This window comes from Panulirus ornatus, chromosome 3, assembly GCF_036320965.1.
Source record: "Panulirus ornatus isolate Po-2019 chromosome 3, ASM3632096v1, whole genome shotgun sequence".
NCBI lineage: Eukaryota > Metazoa > Arthropoda > Malacostraca > Decapoda > Palinuridae > Panulirus > Panulirus ornatus.
The window spans coordinates 55,717,832-55,740,570 of record NC_092226.1 but is presented as its reverse complement, the minus strand read 5'-3'; positions in this window follow the sequence as shown (position 1 = coordinate 55,740,570).

The window sequence follows — 22,739 nt, the reverse complement described above, 5'->3', positions numbered from 1 at the left end:
AGCGGTTTTGATGCACGAGACCGGGTTATAGTGATGGGTGATTTGAATGCAAAGGTGAGCAATGTGGCAGTTGAGGGAATAATTGGTATGCATGGGGTGTTCAGTGTTGTAAATGGAAATGGTGAAGAGCTTGTAGATTTATGTGCTGAAAAAGGACTGATGATTGGGAATACCTGGTTTAAAAAGCGAGATATACATAAGTATACTTATGTAAGTAGGAGAGATGGCCAGAGAGCGTTATTGGATTACGTGTTAATTGACAGGCGTGCGAAAGAGAGACTTTTGGATGTCAATGTGCTGAGAGGTGCAACTGGAGGGATGTCTGATCATTATCCCTTGGAGGCTAAGGTGAAGATTAGTATGGGTTTTCAGAAAAGAAGAGCAAATGTTGGGGTGAAGAAGGTGGTGAGAGTAAGTGAGCTTGGGAAGGAGACCTGTGTGAGGAAGTATCAGGAGAGACTGTGTACAAAATGGAAAAAGGTGAGAACAATGGAAGTAAGGGGAGTGGGGGAGGAATGGGATGTATTTAGGGAATCAGTGATGGATTGCGCAAAAGATGCTTGTGGCATGAGAAGAGTGAGAGGTGGGCTGTTTAGAAAGGGTAGTGAGTGGTGGGATGAAGAAGTAAGAGTATTAGTGAAAGAGAAGAGAGAGGCATTTGGACGATTTTTGCAGGGAAAAAATGCAATTATGTGGGAGAAGTATAAAAGAAAGAGACAGGAGGTCAAGAGAAAGGTGCAAGAGGTGAAAAAGAGGGCAAATGAGAGTTGGGGTGAGAGACTATCAGTAAATTTTAGGGAGAATAAAAAGATGTTCTGGAAGGAGGTAAATAGGGTGCGTAAGACAAGGGAGCAAATGGGAACTTCAGTGAAGGGCGTAAATGGGGAGGTGATAACAAGTAGTGGTGATGTGAGAAGGAGATGGAATGAGTATTTTGAAGGTTTGTTGAATGTGTCTGATGACAGAGTGGCAGATATAGGGTGTTTGGGTCGAGGTGGTGTGCAAAGTGAGAGGGTTAGGGAAAATGATTTGGTAAACAGAGAAGAGGTAGTAAAACCTTTGCGGAAGATGAAAGCCGGCAAGGCAGCAGGTTTGGATGGTATTGCAGTGGAATTTATTAAAAAAGGGGGTGACTGTATTGTTGACTGGTTGGTAAGGTTATTTAATGTATGTATGACTCATGGTGAGGTGCCTGAGGATTGGCGGAATGCGTGCATAGTGCCATTGTACAAAGGCAAAGGGGATAAGAGTGAGTGCTCAAATTACAGAGGTATAAGTTTGTTGAGTATTCCTGGTAAATTATATGGGAGGGTATTGATTGAGAGGGTGAAGGCATGTACAGAGCATCAGATTGGGGAAGAGCAGTGTGGTTTCAGAAGTGGTAGAGGATGTGTGGATCAGGTGTTTGCTTTGAAGAATGTATGTGAGAAATACTTAGAAAAGCAAATGGATTTGTATGTAGCATTTATGGATCTGGAGAAGGCATATGATAGAGTTGATAGAGATGCTCTGTGGAAGGTATTAAGAATATATGGTGTGGGAGGCAAGTTGTTAGAAGCAGTGAAAAGTTTTTATCGAGGATGTAAGGCATGTGTACGTGTAGGAAGAGAGGAAAGTGATTGGTTCTCAGTGAATGTCGGTTTGCGGCAGGGGTGTGTGATGTCTCCATGGTTGTTTAATTTGTTTATGGATGGGGTTGTTAGGGAGGTAAATGCAAGAGTCTTGGAAAGAGGGGCAAGTATGAAGTCTGTTGGGGACGAGAGAGCTTGGGAAGTGAGTCAGTTGTTGTTCGCTGATGATACAGCGCTGGTGGCGGATTCATGTGAGAAACTGCAGAAGCTGGTGACGGAGTTTGGTAAAGTGTGTGGAAGAAGAAAGTTAAGAGTAAATGTGAATAAGAGCAAGGTTATTAGGTACAGTAGGGTTGAGGGTCAAGTCAATTGGGAGGTGAGTTTGAATGGAGAAAAACCGGAGAAAGTGAAGTGTTTTAGATATCGGGGAGTGGATCTGGCAGCGGATGGAACCATGGAAGCGGAAGTGGATCATAGGGTGGGGGAGGGGGCGAAAATTTTGGGAGCCTTGAAAAATGTGTGGAAGTCGAGAACATTATCCCGGAAAGCAAAAATGGGTATGTTTGAAGGAATAGTGGTTCCAACAATGTTGTATGGTTGCGAGGCGTGGGACTATGGATAGAGTTGTGCGCAGGAGGATGGATGTGCTGGAAATGAGATGTTTGAGGACAATGTGTGGTGTGAGGTGGTTTGATCGAGTAAGTAACGTAAGGGTAAGAGAGATGTGTGGAAATAAAAAGAGCGTGGTTGAGAGAGCAGAAGAGGGTGTTTTGAAATGGTTTGGGCACATGGAGAGAATGAGTGAGGAAAGATTGACCAAGAGGATATATGTGTCGGAGGTGGAGGGAACGAGGAGAAGAGGGAGACCAAATTGGAGGTGGAAAGATGGAGTGAAAAGGATTTTATGTGATCGGGGCCTGAACATGCAGGAGGGTGAAAGGAGGGCAAGGAATAGAGTGAATTGGAGCGATGTGGTATACAGGGGTTGACGTGCTGTCAGTGGATTGAATCAAGGCATGTGAAGAGTCCGGGGTAAACCATGGAAAGCTGTGTAGGTATGTATATTTGCGTGTGTGGACGTGTGTATGTACATGTGTATGGGGGGGGGTTGGGCCATTTCTTTCGTCTGTTTCCTTGCGCTACCTCGCAAACGCGGGAGACAGCGACGAGGTATAAAAAAACACATACACATACATACACACACATACATACGCACATATACACACACACACACACACATACATATATATACATATGAAAAATGTAAGAAACAATTTAGAAAACTGAAACTTCTAGCTTGAAATGAATGAAAAGGATATATATATATATATATATATATATATATATATATATATATATATATATATATATATATATATATATATATATATATATATATATATATATATATATATATGTATATATATATATATATATATATATATATATATATATATATATATATATATATATATATATATATATATATATATATATATATATATATATATATATATATATATAAATATAGGATAGGGGAGAAAGAATACTTCCTACGTATTCCCTGAGTGTCGTAGAAGGCGACTAAAAGGGGAGGGAGCGGGGGGTTGGAAATCCTCCCCTCTCGTTTTTGTTTTTCAATTTTCCAAAAGAAGGGACAGTGAAGGGGGCTAGGTTAGGATATTCCCTCAGATGCCCAGTCCTCTATTTTTAACGCTACCTCGCTAACGCGGGAAATGGCGAATAGCTTGAAAGGAAAAAAAAAAAAAAAAAAATATATATATATATATATATATATATATATATATATATATATATATATATATATATATATATATATATATATATATATATATATATATATATATATATATATATATATATACGTTGAAATGCATAGGTATGTGTATGTGGGTGGGTTGGGCCATTCTTTCGTCTGTTTCTTTGCGCTGCCTCGCTAACGCGGGAGACAGCGACAAAGTACAATAAATGATAAATAGAATATATGTCATCACATGGATCGTGACTGAAATCATAATGAAAGTAAGAAGAAACGAAGATATCATGATGTGAGGTTTTGGAAAATCCACCAGTGTTCCATCAGTAGTCACCGGGGGTGATAAAAGATGAATGAACTTTTCAATCCAGGTATTCCCGAAGACGGGAATGGAGCCCGATTGGGAAGGTGGGAGTGGAGCCTGAGTTGGAAGACGGGAGGGGAGCTTGGGTGGGAGGACGGCAGTGGAGCATGAGTGGGAGGACTTGAGTCAAACTGGAATGAGAGGATGGGAGCGGAGCATCGAGTGGGAGGAGGGGGTGGAACCCAAGTGAGAGGATGGGAGCAGAGCCCGAGTAGGAAAGTGGGAGTGGAGCCCAAGTAGGAGGACGGAAGTGGTGCCCAGGTAGGAGGATGGGAGTGTAGCACAGAATGGGAGGACGGTAGTGGAGCACCGAGTGGGAGGATTGGAGTGGAGCCCAAGTAGGAAGACGGGAGTGGAGTACTGAGCTGGAGGAGGGAAATAGGCCCCAAGTAGGAGGACGGGAGCGGAGCACCAAGTACCAGGACGGGAGCGGAACACCAAGTAGGAGGACACGAGTGGAGCGCAGGTAGGAGGACGGGATGGGGTCCAAGCAGGAGGACGGGAGTGAAGGCGATGTAAGAGACGGGGGGGGGGGTGTTAGAGGGGTGTCATTAATGCCACATAGTTCTTGAGCGACCCCCAGGACTCGCCTCCAGCTGCCGATCACAACACCAGCCAACGTGTCACATACACAAGCCAATCAGAACGCAACACAATATACAGTGCCTTTCTCTCATGCACGGCTCATGCACAAGTTTGCAGTCAATATACCAATTTTATGTGATCATAAATCAAAGTTTCATGGCAACTAATTAGGTACATTAGTGAAATAAACATGAAAACGGGAATTTTCCAACTTGCAAAGCACTCCCTCATCTCATCCACGTATTACAGTTAAGTGTATTCCTGTTTTTTTCATAAGAATACTGTTTCGCAAATGCACATAAAAAAGAATATCTTTCTGCATATTCTTTTCAAACTTCATATATTTCAAGGATTTTTAAAGCTAAAGTTTTTTGTTTTTCTATTACAGAAGGTGCTGCTGCCAAACTTGGCAGGAAGAGAACCTGTTTAATCGAAGGTTAATCATACACTACCCTAGAAAAATCTTAACAAATAAAAGAGGAAAAGTGGAATCATTATTCTCCTGACTCTTTAAGACATGGTCTGCCCTTTAAGAGTGGAATTTCAAACTCTAGGAATTTACATACGAACCACAAGTTGTCTTTCATCGCTCCTTGACTTTCTTGATCCGAGTTAAAATATCCATGGGCTTTTAGTACCGCGTGAACACTTGCGACTTAAGGGATTCCGTATCTGCCTAAGTATATTGTGCCAGAGAAACTCTTTTGATACACACGTTGGCCACGCTAGTCAGGTGGCACCCGGGGAGCCAGGGGATGAGAAGAGCCCTCAGTCAGCCCCCAACCCTCCCGGCACCCAACACCTACGTGGCCAGGAACCTGTAACGCTGCAAAACCTGCTGCAACCACACACGAGCATTCCGAGGGAGGAGTAAGAATTTACCATAAAGGAAGACGACATATGTTATTAAACAAAGGCATTCACAGGTACATGTAGAGAGAGACGGGCATACGGCAGGAGGATTGTGTAAGATACGGACATAAAACTTGACGATCTTGTGGTGAGGATGTGAGTACGAGGGTACGGGGCCTTGGGGATGGGGAGAGGGACAGGGAGATGGTACAGCAGGAGGGAGGGAAGGGAAGAGGGGGATGGGGTGGGGACGGTACTCTGGGGTCAGAGTACTCTAGGTGAGGCTTCAGGCAACCTGTAAGTGGCGCACGGGCGCAGGTCGAGGATGCAGGTGAGGAGGTTAAGGGAAGACCTCAGGTGAGCTGCACAGATACTGACGTTAAAGACAAGTGCTGAGCCATAACATTAACAAAATGTGTCTACAGCAGCAACAGTAACCCACAGGATTACAAGCGACGGTTAGTTTAATAGAATATTAACCTGGCTAAAACTTTATTTATTTGAGGCTTTTTTTTCAGCCACTCTTTTCGCTACCCTCCCTGGGCGAGTGTAGCCAAGAAAACATTGAGTAAAAACGTGTTATAAAAAAGGAGGCGGGTGGGAGGGGAGTTAAGAGCGTGCAACTGTGACCAAGCAGAACACCTGAGCATGAAGTGATACCACACGAGAAGGTCACGGTGTGCCCGGCAGCGCCCCCACCAGGATATGACCAAGGCATAGAGGGGAATAATTTGCGAGGGAGATACTTAGTCTTTTGGTGATGGTATTGTGGGTTCAAGCCAGACGTCACTTGCCCACGGCTGCTCCCTGAGGTAAGGATTACACAAAGTGGGCATGTGGGCATGTGGCCATGATGGTGGTGGCTTTGGCAGGGTGTAGCAGTACAGGTTGATATGGTAACTGCCAGAAATATGACTGAAAATATAACGAGGAGTGAAAAGAAAAACACGTGTTATTTTCATCAACATGGATGATCCCCAGCTAATGTCAGGTGACGAGTGAAACAATGGAGGGCAAGGTCAGGGCACCAGGGGCAGTGGACCATCCAGGACGTGGCTCCAGTCACCACAGACTCCGCTGTTTATTGCCTCAGCCTCAGGCACAGACCAAAGGGCAAGGAAGGTCACTAGCTGTCACTCAACCGTGTCCCCCTGTGGTCAACCCTTCACCTGTCAAACTGCGTGTGTTACGGGAAGAGAGTTTTACACTCAAGTTTCCTCGTTTCTTAACCTTGTATGTATGTATCACACACAAACCCAAGTGTACCTAAGGGAAGGATGAAAACCTGGGTTGGGTGTGGGCTGACAGGCGTTCCCAGGATTCGAAGCCATGATTATTCGTAGCCTGTCAATATCTGATAAACTAGTACATCTAGTACATTAACCCACAACGAGATCATCCCACAGTCTTACCTGCTCACTAGATGCGCCACAATTGCTGAGGTGGATTCAGAGGAGCGCAATAAGAATGGCAACAGAATTAAGTGGTATGACCCACGAAAAGACGAAGGAAGCTCCCAGTATGGCCAAACTCGGCCAAGATAACACAGAAGAGGTATTTGATACTAGAAGAGAACCCAGGGGAAGATGGCACAAGTGAAAATTACGCAGGAAAAGCATACGGACGGATGTGAGGAAACATTTCTTCAGCAGCAGAGTCGTGTAGTGGAACAAGTGAAGAGGATATACATGCAACCATCAGTGGAGAGTTTAAAAAAAGGACATGTGTGGTGCCCCACGAGTGTAACGCTTTCCTCCCGTATGCACATACATAATCTATAACAAATACGGTATAATACATGGGTAATAAAATAGGCAAAGATAAATAGATAACAACACACATTCCCGAGTCCCGTTCATAGCTCCAGATGTTAATTTTTCTCATTTCCACCCGCATATCCTTTGTCTCATCCTGCCTGTATTCCCCCTTCCTGATGGTCAACACAACACATCGCTATTGCCACCTATATTTAACCTTCCCTGGCCCATAACCTGCCGGGAAGGTACCCACACATGCAGTCCCTGCCCGACTCTGCCCAGTTGCCTGGCCTCAGTCCGTCAACCTCCGCGACCCACCCATGTTCCTGGTGCATACATTAAACAGGCTACACTACCCTTTCCATCACCCTTATCACACCCACACCTTCACAACTTCTTCGTTACTCTTCCGACAGTTATCAGTTCTTCAAGTGGATACAAATCCCAGATTCCCATGTTTTCACTATATGTACCAACCACATGCCGTCCTCAATTCCGCTGTGTATAACGAAATATATCACCATTGTAATATGAAAAAAACTTGAACTCTTATGTCTTTTCAGTGTATTCGCCTGTACCTCCCACTCTGAATAGCATTTCTAAGCATATCCACCTAAACTTCATTTACGTAAGTTCAACTGCCTCTTTTAACAACATTTACAACATAACATCTTACGTGGCTGGGCAGAGGCGGAGTCTGCTGTGCTAAGGTGTCCAACCGTATCCGTTTATAACTCCGAGACCTGTGCAAAGATCTTTCTAACATTTCGTATCATGTTCGCATGAGATTCGTTTTTGGAAGCTAGCCAGTTGTAGGTCGTGTTTACACGCACGAGCGAGTGTGTTTCATTATAAATATTGCATGTGAAACAAGGTGCGTTGTTATCTCTCTTACCTTACCTTACGTAAACCTTACAACGGCTTCGCGTGCTCATCTCTACCCCGACAACTCAGTCTGGGAACAAGCTACACGGCTGTCTGTGGTCGCGGCCCCCGGGCCCGTCGACTTCACCTGCAGCTCGGCTAGCCAGGCACTCCCTGTATGTATGTATTCAGACAGTTCGTAAAATTTTCTGTTAGATTCATATCTGGTCATTATTCACGGTAGGTTGGACTGGCCCTTAACACTACATACCGATACTGATTTTCTTACTCTGTAAATAGTGCGATTTTTTCTTTTCATCTGCACAGTTCCCTTACCCCAGTCAAGGAGCTGTTTAAGGGCGGATATGGGGCCAGGCCTTACAATATATGCTCCAAACATACCATGATATGTACCTTCTGTCTGAGCTCTGAAACGTCATGTTCTGTCTTCATTCGGTGACAGTACTTTCGGTTTTCAAACTGGACATTTTCACTCGCCTTACCAACTAGATGTCACTGCCCTTAAAAGTCTAGTGTTGATAGCATAAAGAACCTGCTTTGTAAAACCTCATCATTATTTCCGTCTCATTTCTAAGGTTCGAGGAATCCAGCCGACCATCTTCACTGACCCTTGAACACGAGGGTTCGACCCATGAGCCCATACCCAAGGGACCTACCATCGTACTCAGGCGGGTCAAAGGTGCGACAACTGTCTTGCTGTGCCCTACGAAAGTAAGGTTATCTAACACAATCATTCCCATGTGTTTTGTTTTTCTTTCCTGTTAAGATGAAGTCCATTTAAGCCATGGAGATGAGACATTTTCCCACCTGAGTGTCGTCCTGCCACCTGTTGCTGGGAGCTGCACGTGCGCAAGCTCTGCGTATGCGATGGGCGACACAAACTGCTGCACCTGTTTATCGCACTTCCTGATTCTACACCCTATAATGGGCCGCCCAACCAGCCCAGCCAAGTTCCGACCGTACCATCAAAGGCCCAACGCCAGCGCTTAAGATAACTCATGCCTGAAATGCGTTTTATTCATTGAGTATGTTTCTCCCTGTATACACGTATACAGACATGCATTTGAATACATCTTTGTGTGCATCTCTGGATATTTTTACATATATTAATGTATCTACGTACGTGTAGATATTTGAGGGTATATGTTATGTACAGAGGGATGAGACATGCAAACACTGATGATATACAGGATAAACAGAAGCAGAACACGTCCCGCCACCCACATGTTCATCTTGGGGGAAATTATGTGCAGCCGTCGTCATCATGATGTGCAAATATTAACTCCCTTAAACATGGCGACGTGCACTTAGCTCCTGTCGTGACCATGAAGAGCACACTGCTCCTTCCGTGCTCTATGACGTGCACAAAGCTCTTCCCTTGACGATAATGACGTACACACAGCTCCTCCCTTGACCTCAGAGAAGAGACCCTAGCACCTCCCATCACACATCCTCCTATATGTAACACAAACAAAAACACTGTGGTTACGGGGTCAGTGGTGACGCAGCGTCTATCCTATCTCCCACTACTGTGCCACATCTATAACGTCCTTAGAGACTACAAAATCAAATGAGTGAACAGCCACCACAACACAGCCACAACATCTTAAAACCCGAAGATGAAGACACACAACTAAGGCTGCATTCACTGGGAAGAAATATATGAACAAATTAAACCTTACAAAACAGGGACGAAAGTAGAAATAAGCCTTATTTTTACATTATACTAATAACAGTGAAAAATGATAAGAATGATTTTGTATAATGTTTGAGACGCTGAAGGGGGAGCCCCATGGTTTGTGTGCCTTAAGTGTGTACCAAAGTTAAATGAATAGAATTGAACACAGGAGTTCGGGAGACGCTGTGTTTATGCTTGATTGATCCGGCCGTTGACGTTAAGCCCGAACCATGGCGGCGGAGGCAGCAATGATGTGCGGGGTCGCCACCAAAACTCCCGTCCGTCTTGCCATCAGGCTAAGAAACGTCCTTTTGATAGACACTGCAAGCCAGTGGTGGAAGTAAAGAGAGAAGGAATGAGGGAGTGAGGGAGAGATTGCTAGGACAGGGCGGGGCGGGTTGCACGCCAAACATAGGCCACTTAAAGTGATTCCTCAAAGTGTTGGATATGACGTTAATGCAGGTCCGGAGTGGAGAGTCAAGTGGCATCATTAACGTCGGTATGCCTCGTGTGTGCTGGCCATTACTGCAGGTACCCGGGCCCCCACCACCTGCCCTGGGGAGGCAGCAGACTCCCCCTAACACCCCAAGCTCTGGGGGGATTACATGGCGGAGGAAGATTCTCCAATCGCTCTAGGCTCTGGCGGGTTACCCGAGTGCTGTGACTGTCTGCCTGGTCTCCATGTGAATTAAATCGTCAGCCTACCACCTGGCATCCATTACTATGCCAGGATCAAGAATTTCTGAGTCTTTGTCTCTGGCTGGGTGCCCCTGACCTGGCTGTAGCCGAGGACATATATGTGGGGCTCTGAGTGCTACACTGTGTGGGATTTTGAGGCGTGTGAGAGATCGCAGTGTCTAGGTTACAAGGGATCGCAACGTCTTGAGTATGAGGGTTTGGATGGTTTGGCTGTAAAGTATGTAGAAGACCTAGGTGTAAGAGGGTGTAAGCAAGACCCCATCACACACACACACACACACACACACACACACACTGGCAGCAGCAGCAACGCCACAGCCGCGTCTCATCCCCAAGACACAGCATCCGCCACTGATTTGAAAACTTTATGGAGACTTAGCGAGTTTTTGCCAGGCATTCACCTGCCCAGAAGTCAAGCTTTATTGACACTGTAAAACCTGATGGACAAAGGACAGCAAGAGAGAGAGCCTGGATGTTCATCCCGTTTTAAGAGAGTATTACATCAGCCATAATCACTAGCGTGAATACACCACCACCAGTATACATCGTTCCTGCTACCGGAGTTACCGGGCCACAAGAAGCAGCCCTACTCTTGGAAAAATGAAGCGGGGCGTATTACTGATATTAGAGAGAGAGAGAGAGAGAGAGAGAGAGAGAGAGAGAGAGAGAGAGAGAGAGAGAGAGAGAGAGAGAGAGAGAGAGAGAGAGAGAGAGAGAGAGAGAGAGAGAGAGAGATTACATTCTATCAAATGGTGAGGTTAGCACGTAGCCTTTTGACCCTAAGGCCCGAGCCATCATGCCCTACTCGTACCATCGTGCTTATGGGTCGTACCATCATGCTCCCGGGTCGTATATCGTCAATACTCAAGGGTCGCACCGTCATGTTCAATGGGTCAATTCTTTTCAGCGAAGGTCACATCATATAGAGAGTCCTCGCTATCTTTGTCTGAAGACAGAATTTAATGATCTTGTCTGAAGGCTCTCTTTTTTTTTTTTCAACTCGGAGTCCATTTCTCTGCATGTCTGAATACGGTGTGTACATCGCCATCCTTGTCTCGATATAAAGTCAAATGACCTCCTTGTCTTGACACGGAGTCCGTGGTCTCCTTGTCTTGACATGGAATCCAGAAAAGAAGCGAAAATTCGGCTCCTAGTATAAAAGAAATTGAAAACCGTCGATTTCTACTTATTACGTATCAGTTCTACTTCAAATATCTATTTAATAAGTTCAGGTAAACCACAGTGAATATTTCTGTGGATTTACTGCCACCAAGAGTGCCATGAAAACACTGCCATGGGAAAGTCACAGAGAATTATAGGAAATAGCAGCCGGGACCCTTCACCTCCATCCTCTCCAGAACGCTGTCAGTATTCATGGAGAGGTTCCAACAATCTTATGTTTGTCTGTATGTATGTATGTATGTACGTATATATATATATATATATATATATATATATATATATATATATATATATATATATATATATATATATATATATATATATATATATATATATATATATATATATATATATATATATATATATATATATATATATATATATATATATATATATATATATATATATATATATATATATATATATATATATATATATATATATATATATATATATATATATATATATATTGGCAAGGATCACAATTTTGCGCGTGATCAAGATATTCCTATGAGTCCACAGGGAAAAATGAAACACGATAAGTTCCCAAGTGCACTTTCGTGTAATAATCACATCATCAGGGGAGACACAAGAGAGAGATATAAGTCAGTTGATATTCATCGAAGAGACGAAGTTAGGACGCTATTTGGTAAACATGCTATTGTCCAAGCCATACAACGAGCGTTCATAAACTTATCATTTTACAAATTTTATCAACAATAAAGTTATCGGATTTGTATAGACCATCACTAATATTAAGATTATTTTTCTTTGTGTCTCTAATGATAATAGATTCAATGATATTTCTCGTGGTAATAGAGTTAGAGTTAATAACTGAGATGGCATTACTCCAGTCAATAAATTGATCATAGTTTTTATCGTGATTAAACAAGGCATTTAATTCTTGTCCCGTTCTTATACTATATCTATGTTGCTTAAGTCTAACAGAAAGATCCTTACCAGTCTGACCAATATAAAGTTTATCACAATTTCCACATGGCACTTTATAGATGCATCCAAGAGAATTTTCTGGTGAATTCCTGATTAAGATATTCTTTATAGTACTATTGTTGCTGAAGGCAACATTTACATTATAGGATTTAAGCAACATGGAAAGTAAAGTGAAATTATTATTTTAAGGGAGAACTAAAAGATTCTTGGTGTTAATGGGAGGCTTGGGCGCATCTCTATAAGTGATTTCTTTGCTAACTTAAGGGATTTATCAATGAAAGATCTAGGGTACTTTAACTTAGGTCCAATAGAATATATCCTCTCAAACTCATCATCAATAACTCTGGACTGCAAATACGTAATGCCCTAAGGAACATAGATTGAAATGATGATAATTTAACTCTGTCATGTTGAGATGAGTAATAATGGATATATGAGCATACATTGGTGGGTTTTCTGTTTATGCTAAACTTAAACTTGTTACCTTGCCTATGGATCAAGCAATCTAAAAATGGTAACATATCATTATTTTCATTTTCTACAGTAAATTTGATGGAAGGTACTAAATTGTTAAGTAAGGGGAGAAATATTTGTAAATTTTCATTTGTTGACCAAACACAAAGAACATCATCTACATACCTAAACCAAATTGCATTAGAAGGTAAGATATCCTTTAGTAATTTTTTGAGCATAATAATCTCCATTGAATTGAAAGACACGGTCTTTTATACGCAATTTTATCAGTTCAATGAAAACAGACTTTGAAACAGGTAAATGAGTATCATCCAAGACATCAAATAAATATTCTAAAAGGTCATCATCTGGAACTTTCGTGAAAAGTGAGGAAATATCAAAGCTAACTAGTTTGAAATCAAAATTAACATTGATATTGTTAAGCTTGTTGACTAAATCTACATTGTTCATGATATTTGAATTTGATACCTTACCCACAAAAGGGCTTAATAAAGAAACTAACCATTTTGACAATTTATATGTGATGGAGCCTAATGGACTCACTATAGGTCTTGCTGGAAAATTCTGTTTATGTTTTGTGATAAGTCCATACATATAGGGCAATGAAGGGGACAAAGATGACAAACTTTTGATAAGAGAACTATTACCTTTCAACAACTTCATTTCTTTATTGAAATGGGAATCAACTGCTTCTAAGGGATTTTCACTAAGTTTAGAATATGTTGTGTCATCATTTCAAAGATCATTCATTTCAGATAAATAGTTACTTTTGTCTAAAATCACAACAGTGTTATCCTTATCTGCTTTAGTAATATGTACATCCTTGTTTTTTTTTGAAGTGTTAATAGCTCTTATAAATCTTTTAGGGCAATTAGGTTCCACTGGTTTTGACAAAGTGGCATACACTAAATCCTTACAAATATTAATTTCATCATTACTTAAATTACTGTATTTCTCTAAATTACAAAAAGACTTTGTGACATCAACACAGCTGGCTTCCCTGTTAGAGCACACAAAACTTAATCCATAGCCTAATGCACATAAGGAATCCTTATCTTGTTGTTTATTAGACAGGTTTACCACAAAAGAAGGGTTTGTGTTCTTGGTCCAGTCGCTGTTTTTCATAAGATGGTCCAACTTACAATTTAGTGACATTTGTAGCCTATTGCGTTCTTTCCTTAATCTATCATAGCAATAGTCCAACATCCGGTTCTACTAGTATGTCGGTATTGCCATTTGAAAGGCACGTTTCTCTTCTCTTGTAATGCGAAAAGTCTCTTCCATTTCAAGTTTCTTTAATTCAATGTGTTTCTTTCAAATAATATTTTGGAATTGGTCAAATGGTCGACCAGACAGCTGTAACAATCGTTGAGGTAGGACAGATCTTGGCATCACTTGTTCATTAAGGAATTTCCTAAGGAATCCAAATCGTAACTTCAGCTGGTGGGCCTTGATTAACGATTTGGAGAAAGCAGTAACGAAATGAGAAAGTCCAGGACAGCTTGTAGAGAAGTAATAGAAAAGACGTGTGGAATCCATGTTGGAGAGGATCACAATCTTGCGCGTGATCAAGATATTCCTGAGTCCACGGGGTAGAATGAAACACGATAAACACGATATATATATATATATATATATATATATATATATATATATATATATATATATATATATATATATATATATATATTATTATTTATTTTTATTATACTTTGTCGCTGTCTCCCGCGTTTGCGAGGTAGCGCAAGGAAACAGACGAAAGAAATGGCCCAACCCCCCCCCCCCATACACATGTATATACATACGTCCACACACGCAAATATACATACCTACATAGCTTTCCATGGTTTACCCCAGACGCTTCACATGCCTTGATTCAATCCACTGACAGCACGTCAACCCCGGTATACCACATCGCTCCAATTCACTCTATTCCTTGCCCTCCTTTCACCCTCCTGCATGTTCAGGCCCCGATCACACAAAATCTTTTTCACTCCATCTTTCCACCTCCAATTTGGTCTCCCTCTTCTCCTCGTTCCCTCCACCTTCGACACATATATCCTCTTGGTCAATCTTTCCTCACTCATTCTCTCCATGTGCCCAAACCACTTCAAAACACCCTCTTCTGCTCTCTCAACCACGATCTTTTTATTTCCACACATCTCTCTTACCCTTACGTTACTCACTCGATCAAACCACCTCACACCACACATTGTCCTCAAACATCTCATTTCCAGCACATCCATCCTCCTGCGCACAACTCTATCCATAGCCCACGCCTCGCAACCATACAACATTGTTGGAACCACTATTCCTTCAAACATACCCATTTTTGCTTTCCGAGATAATGTTCTCGACTTCCACACATTCTTCAAGGCCCCCAGAATTTTCGCCCCCTCCCCCACCCTATGATCCACTTCCGCTTCCATGGTTCCATCCGCTGCCAGATCCACTCCCAGATATCTAAAACACTTCACTTCCTCCAGTTTTTCTCCATTCAAACTCACCTCCCAATTGACTTGACCCTCAACCCTACTGTACCTAATAACCTTGCTCTTATTCACATTTACTCTCAGCTTTCTTCTCTCACACACTTTACCAAACTCAGTCACAATCTTCTGCAGTTTCTCACACGAATCAGCCACCAGCGCTGTATCATCAGCGAACAACAACTGACTCACTTCCCAAGCTCTCTTATCCACAACAGACTGTATACTTGCCCCTCTTTCCAAAACTCTTCCATTCACCTCCCTAACAACTCCATCCATAGACAAATTAAACAACCAAGGAGACATCACACACACTTGTCGGAAACCTCCATTCACTGAGAACCAATCACTTTTCTCTCTGCCTACTCGTACACATGCCTTACATCCTCGATGTCTCCCACACCATATATTCTTAGTACCTTCCACAGAGCATCTCTATCAACTCTATCATATGCCTTCTCCAGATCCACAAATGCTACATACAAATCCATTTGCTTTTCTAAGTATTTCTCACATACATTCTTCAAAGCAAACACCTGATACACACATCCTCTACCACTTCTGAAACCACACTGCTCTTCCCTAATCTGATTCTCTGTACATGTCTTCACCCTCTCAATCAATACCCTCCATTATAATTTCCCAGGAATACTCAACAAACTTATACCTCTGTAATTTGAGCACTAGCTTTTATCCCCTTTGCCTTTGTACAATGGCACTATGCAGGCGTTCCGCCAATCGTCAGTACCTCACAATGAGTCATACATACATTAATTAACCTCACCAATCAGTCAACAATACAGTCACCCCCTTTTTTAATAAATTCCATTGCAATACCATCCAACCCAATGCTTTGCCGACTTTCATCTTCCGCAAAGCTTTTACTACCTCTCCTCTGTTTCCCAAATCATTTTCCCTAACCCTCTCACTTTGCACACCACCTCGACGAAAACACCCTATATCTGCCACTCTATCAACAAACACATTCAACAAACATTCAAAATAATCACTCCATCTCCTTCTCGCATCACCACTACTTGTTATTACCTCCCCATTAGCTCCCATTACGCACTTTATTTTCCTCTTTCGAAAACATCTTTTTATTCCCCCTAAAATCTATAGATACTCTCTCACCCCAATTCTTACCCTTAGATTACTTACTCGATCAAACCACCTCACACCACTCATTGTCCTCAAACATCTCATTTCCAGTACATCCACCCTCCTGCGCACAACTCTATCCATAGCCCACGCCTCGCAACCATACAACATTCTTGGAACCACTATTCCTTCAAACATACCCATTTTTGCTTTCCGAGATAATGTTCTCGACTTCCACACATTCTTCAAGGCTCCCAGGATTTTCGCCCCTCCCCCACCCTATGATTCACTTCCGCTTCCATGGTTCCATCCGCTGCCAGATCCACACCCAGATATCTAAAACACTTTACTTCCTCCAGTTTTTCTCCATTCAAACTCCCCTCCCAATTGACTTGACCCTCAACCCTACTGTACCTAATAACCTTGCTCTTATTCACATTTACTCTTAACTTTCTTCTTTCACACACTTTACCAAACTCAGTCACCAGCTTCTGCAGTTTCTCACATGAATCAGCCACCAGCGCTGTATCATCAGCGAACAACAACTGACTCACTTCCCAAGCTCTTTCATCCCCAACAGACTTCATACTTGCCCCTCTTTCCAAAACTCTTTCATTCACCTCCCTAACAACCCCATCCATAAACAAATTAAACAACCATGGAGACATCACACACCCCTGCCGCAAACCTACATTCACTGAGAATCAATCACTTTCCTCACTTCCTACACGTACACATGCCTTACATCCTCGATAAAAACTTTTCACTGCTTCTAACAACTTGCCTCCCACACCATATATTCTTAATACCTTCCACAGAGCATCTCTATCAACTCTATCATATGACTTCTCCAGATCCATAAATGCTACATACAAATCCATTTGCTTTTCTAAGTATTTCTCACATACATTCTTCAAAGCAAACACCTGATCCACACATCCTCTACCACTTCTGAAACCACACTGCTCTTCCCCAATCTGATGCTCTGTACATGCCTTCACCCTCTCAATCAATACCCTCACATATAATTTACCAGGAATACTAAACAAACTTATACCTCTGTAATTTGAGCACTTACTCTTATCCCCTTTGCCTTTGTACGATGGCACCATGCACGCATTCCGCCAATCCTCAGGCACCTCACCATGAGTCATACATACATTAAATAACCTTACCAACCAGTCAATAATACAGTTACCCCCTTTTTTAATAAATTCCACTGCAATACCATCCAAACCTGCTGCCTTGCCGGCTTTCATCTTCCGCAAAGCTTTTACTACCTCTTCTCTGTTTACCAAATCATTTTCCCTAACCCTCTCACTTTGCACACCACCTCGACGAAAACACCCTATATCTGCCACTCTATCATGAAACACATTCAACAAACCTTCAAAATACTCACTCCATCTCCTTCTCACATCACCACTACTTGTTATCACCTCCCCATTTGCGCCCTTCACTGAGGTTTCCATTTGCTCCCTTGTCTTACGCACCTTATTTACCTCTTTCCAGAACATCTTTTTATTCTCACTAAAATATATATATATATATATATATATATATATATATATATATATATATATATATATATATATATATATATATATATATATATCGCTACCTCGCTAGTGCGGGAAATGGCGAATAGTACGAAAGAAAAAGAAAAGATATATATATATATATATTTATATATATATATATATATATATATATATATATATATATATATATATATATATATATATATATATATATATTCTTTCATACTATTCGCCATTTCCCGCGTCAGCAAGGTAGCGTTAAGAACAGAGGACTGGGCCTCTGAGGGAATATCCTCACCTGGCCTCGTTCTCTGTTCCTTCTTTTGGAAAATTCAATATATATATATATATATATATATATATATATATATATATATATATATATATATATATATATATATATATATATATATATATATATATGTATATATATATATATATATATATATATATATATATATATATATATATATATATATATATATATATATATATATATATATATATATATATATATATATATATATATATACATATATATATATATATATATATATATATATATATATATATATATATATATATATATATATATATATATATATATATATATATTTATATATATATATATATATAAATTTTTTTTTTTTTTTTTTCTTTTTTTGCTTTGTCGCTGTCTCCGGCGTTTGCGAGGTAGCGCAAGGAAACACACGAATGAAATGGCCGATCCCACCCCCATACACATGAATATACATACGTCCACACACGCAAATATACATACCTACACAGCTTTCCATGGTTTACCCCAGACGCTTAACATGCCCTGATTCAATCCACTGACAGCACGTCAAACCCGGTAAACCACATCGATCCAATTCACTCTATTCCTTGCCCTCCTTTCACCCTCCTGCATGTTCAGGCCCCGATCACACAAAATCTTTTTCACTCCATCTTTCCAACTCCAATTTGGTCTCCCACTTCTCCTCGTTCCATCCACCTGCGACACATATATACTCATGGTCAATCTTTCCTCACTCATTCTCTCCATGTGCCCAAACCATTTCAAAACACCCTCTTATGCTCTCTCAACCACGCTCTTTTTATTTCCACACATCTCTCTTACCCTTACGTTACTTAATCGATCAAACCACCTCACACCACACATTGTCCTCAAACATCTCATTTCCAGCACATCCATCCTCCTGCGCACAACTCTATCCATAGCCCACGCCTCGCAACCATACAACATTGTTGGAACCACTATTCCTTCAAACATACCCATTTTTGCTTTCCGAGATAATGTTCTCGACTTCCACACATTATTCAAGGCTCCCAGGATTTTCGCCCCCTTCCCCACCCTATGATTCACTTCCGCTTCCATGGTTCCATCCGCTGCCAGATCCACTCCCAGATATCTAAAACACTTTACTTCCTCCAGTTTTGCTCCATTCAAACTTACCTCCCAGTTGACTTGATCCTCAACCCTACTGTACCTAATAACCTTGCTCTTATTCACATTTACTCTTAACTTTCTTCTTTCACATACTTTACCAAACTCAGTTACCAGCTTCTGCAGTTTCTCACATGAATCAGCCACCAGCGCTGTATCATCAGCGAACAACAACTGACTCACTTCCCAAGCTCTTTCATCCCCAACAGACGTCATACTTGCCCCTCTTTCCAAAACTCTTGCATTTACCTCCCTAACAACCCCATCCATAAACAAATGAAACAACCATGGAGACATCACACACCCCTGCCGCAAACCTACATTCACTGAGAACCAATCACTTTCCTCTCTTCCTACACGTACATATGCCTTACATCCTCGATAAAAACTTTTCACTGCTTCTAACAACTTTCCTCCCACACCATATATTCTTAATACCTTCCAAAGAGCATCTCTATCAACTCTATCATATGCCTTCTCCAGATCCATAAATGCTACATACAAATCCATTTGATTTTCTAAGTATTTCTTACATACATTCTTCAAAGCAAACGCCTGATCCACACATCCTCTAACACTTCTGAAACCACACTGCTCTTCCCCAATCTGATGCTCTGTACATGCCTTCACCCTCTCAATCAATACCTTCCCATATAATTTACCAGGAATACTCAACAAACTTATACCTCTGTAATTTGAGCACTCACTCTTATCCCCTTTGCCTTTGTACAATGGCACTATGCACGCATTCCGCCAATCCTCAGGCACCTCACCATAAGTCATACATACATTAAATAACCTTACCAAGCAGTCAATAATACAGTCACCCCCTTTTTTAATAAATTCCAATGCAATACCATCCAAACCTGCTGCCTTGCCGGCTTTCATCTTCCGCAAAGCTTTTACTACCTCTTCTCTGTTTACCAAATCATTTTCCCTAACCCTCTCACTTTGCACACCACCTCGACCAAAACACACTATATCTGCCACTCTATCATCAAACACATTCAACAAACCTTAAAAAAACTCACTCCATCTCCTTCTCACATCACCACTACTTGTTATCACCTCCCCATCTGCGCCCTTCACTGAAGTTCCCATTTGCTCCCTTGTCTTACGCACTTTATTTACCTCCTTCCAGAACATCTTTTTATTCTCCCTAAAATTTAATGACACTCTCTCACCCCAACTCTCATTTGCCCTCTTTTTCACCTCTTGCACCTTTCTCTTGACCTCCTGTCTCTTTATTTTATACATCTCCCACTCAATTGCATTTTTTCCCTGCAAAAATCGTCCAAATGCCTCTCTCTTCTCTTTCACTAATAATCTTACTTCTTCATCCCACCACTCACTACCCTTTCTAATCAATCCACCTCCCACTCTTCTCATGCCACAAGCATTTTTTGCGCAATCCATAACTGATTCCTTAAATATATATATATATATATATATATATATATTTATATATATATATATATATATATATATATATATATATATATATATATATGTATATATATATATATATATATATATATATATATTTATATATATATATGTATATATATATATATATATATATATATATATATATATATATATATATATATATATATATATATATATATATACACACACGCACACACACGCAGAGCGTTAGTGTTGCTGACCATGATGCATTCGTGGGCCTTCCGAGGTCTAGGGCATAAGTTCGAATTCCTGGGTGCGGCAGTCAGTCCACAGTCAATCCAGCTGTTCATCTTCCTGTTTTATATATATATATATATATATATATATATATATATATATATATATATATATATATATATATATATATAATTTTTTTTTCTTTTTTTTTTTTGCTTTGTCGCTGTCTCCCGCGTTTGCGAGGTAGTGCAAGGAAACAGACGAAAGAAATGGCCCAACCCACCCCTATACACATGTATATACATACGTCCACACACGCAAATACACATACCTACACAGCTTTCCATGGTTTACCCCAGACGCTTCACATGCCTTGATTCAATCCACTGACAGCACGTCAACCCCGGTATACCACATCGCTCCAATTCACTCTATTCCTTGCCCTCCTTTCACCCTCCTGCATGTTTAGGCCCCGATCACACAAAATCTTTTTCACTCCATCTTTCCACCTCCAATTTGGTCTCCCTCTTCTCCTCGTTCCCTCCACCTCCGACATATATATTCTCTTGGTCAATCTTTCGTCACTCATTCTCTCCATGTGCCCGAACCATTTCAAAACACACTCTTCTGCTCTCTCAACCACGCTCTTTTTATATCCACACATCTCTCTTACCCTTACGTTACTTACTCGATCAAACCACCTCACACCACACATTGTCCTCAAACATCTCATTTCCAGCTCATCTATCCTCCTGCGCACAACTCTATCCATAGCCCACGCCTCGCAACCATACAACATTGTTGGAACCACTATTCCTTCAAACATAACCATTTTTGCTTTACGAGATAATGTTCTCGACTTCCACAAATTATTCAAGGCTCCCAGAATTTTCGCCCCCTCCCCCACCCTATGATCCACTTCCGCTTCCATGGTTCCATCCGCTGCCAGATCCACTCCCAGATATCTAAAACACTTCACTTCCTCCAGTTTTTCTCCATTCAAACTCACCTCCCAATTGACTTGACCCTCAACCCTACTGTACCTAATAACCTTGCTCTTATTCACATTTACTCTTAACTTTCTTCTTTCACACACTTTACCAAACTGTAGGAAGAGAGGAAAGTGATTGGTTCTCAGTGAATGTAGGTTTGCGGCAGGGGTGTGTGATTTCTCCATGGTTGTTCAATTTGTTTATGGATGGGGTTTGTTAGGGAGGTGAATGCAAGAGTTTTGGAAAGAGGGGCAAGAATGAAGTCTGTTTTGGATGAAAGAGCTTGGGAAGTGAGTCAGTTGTTGTTCGCTGATGATACAGCGCTGGTGGCTGATTCATGTGAGAAACTGCAGAAGCTGGTGACTGAGTTTGGTAAAGTGTGTGGATGAAGAAAGTTAAGAGTTAATGTGAATAAGAGCAAGGTTATTAGGTACAGTAGGGTTGAGGGTCAAGTCAATTGGGAGGTGACTTTGAATGGAGAAAAACTGGAGGAAGTGAAGTGTTTTAGATATCTGGGAGTGGATCTGGCAGCGGATGGAACCATGGAAGCGGAAGTGGATCATAGGGTGGGGGAGGGGGCGAAAATTCTGGGGGCCTTGAAGAATGTGTGGAAGTCGAGAACATTATCTCGGAAAGCAAAAATGGGTATGTTTGAAGGAATAGTGGTTCCAAGAATGTTGTATGGTTGCGAGGCGTGGGCTATGGATAGAGTTGTGCGCAGGAGGATGGATGTGCTGGAAATGA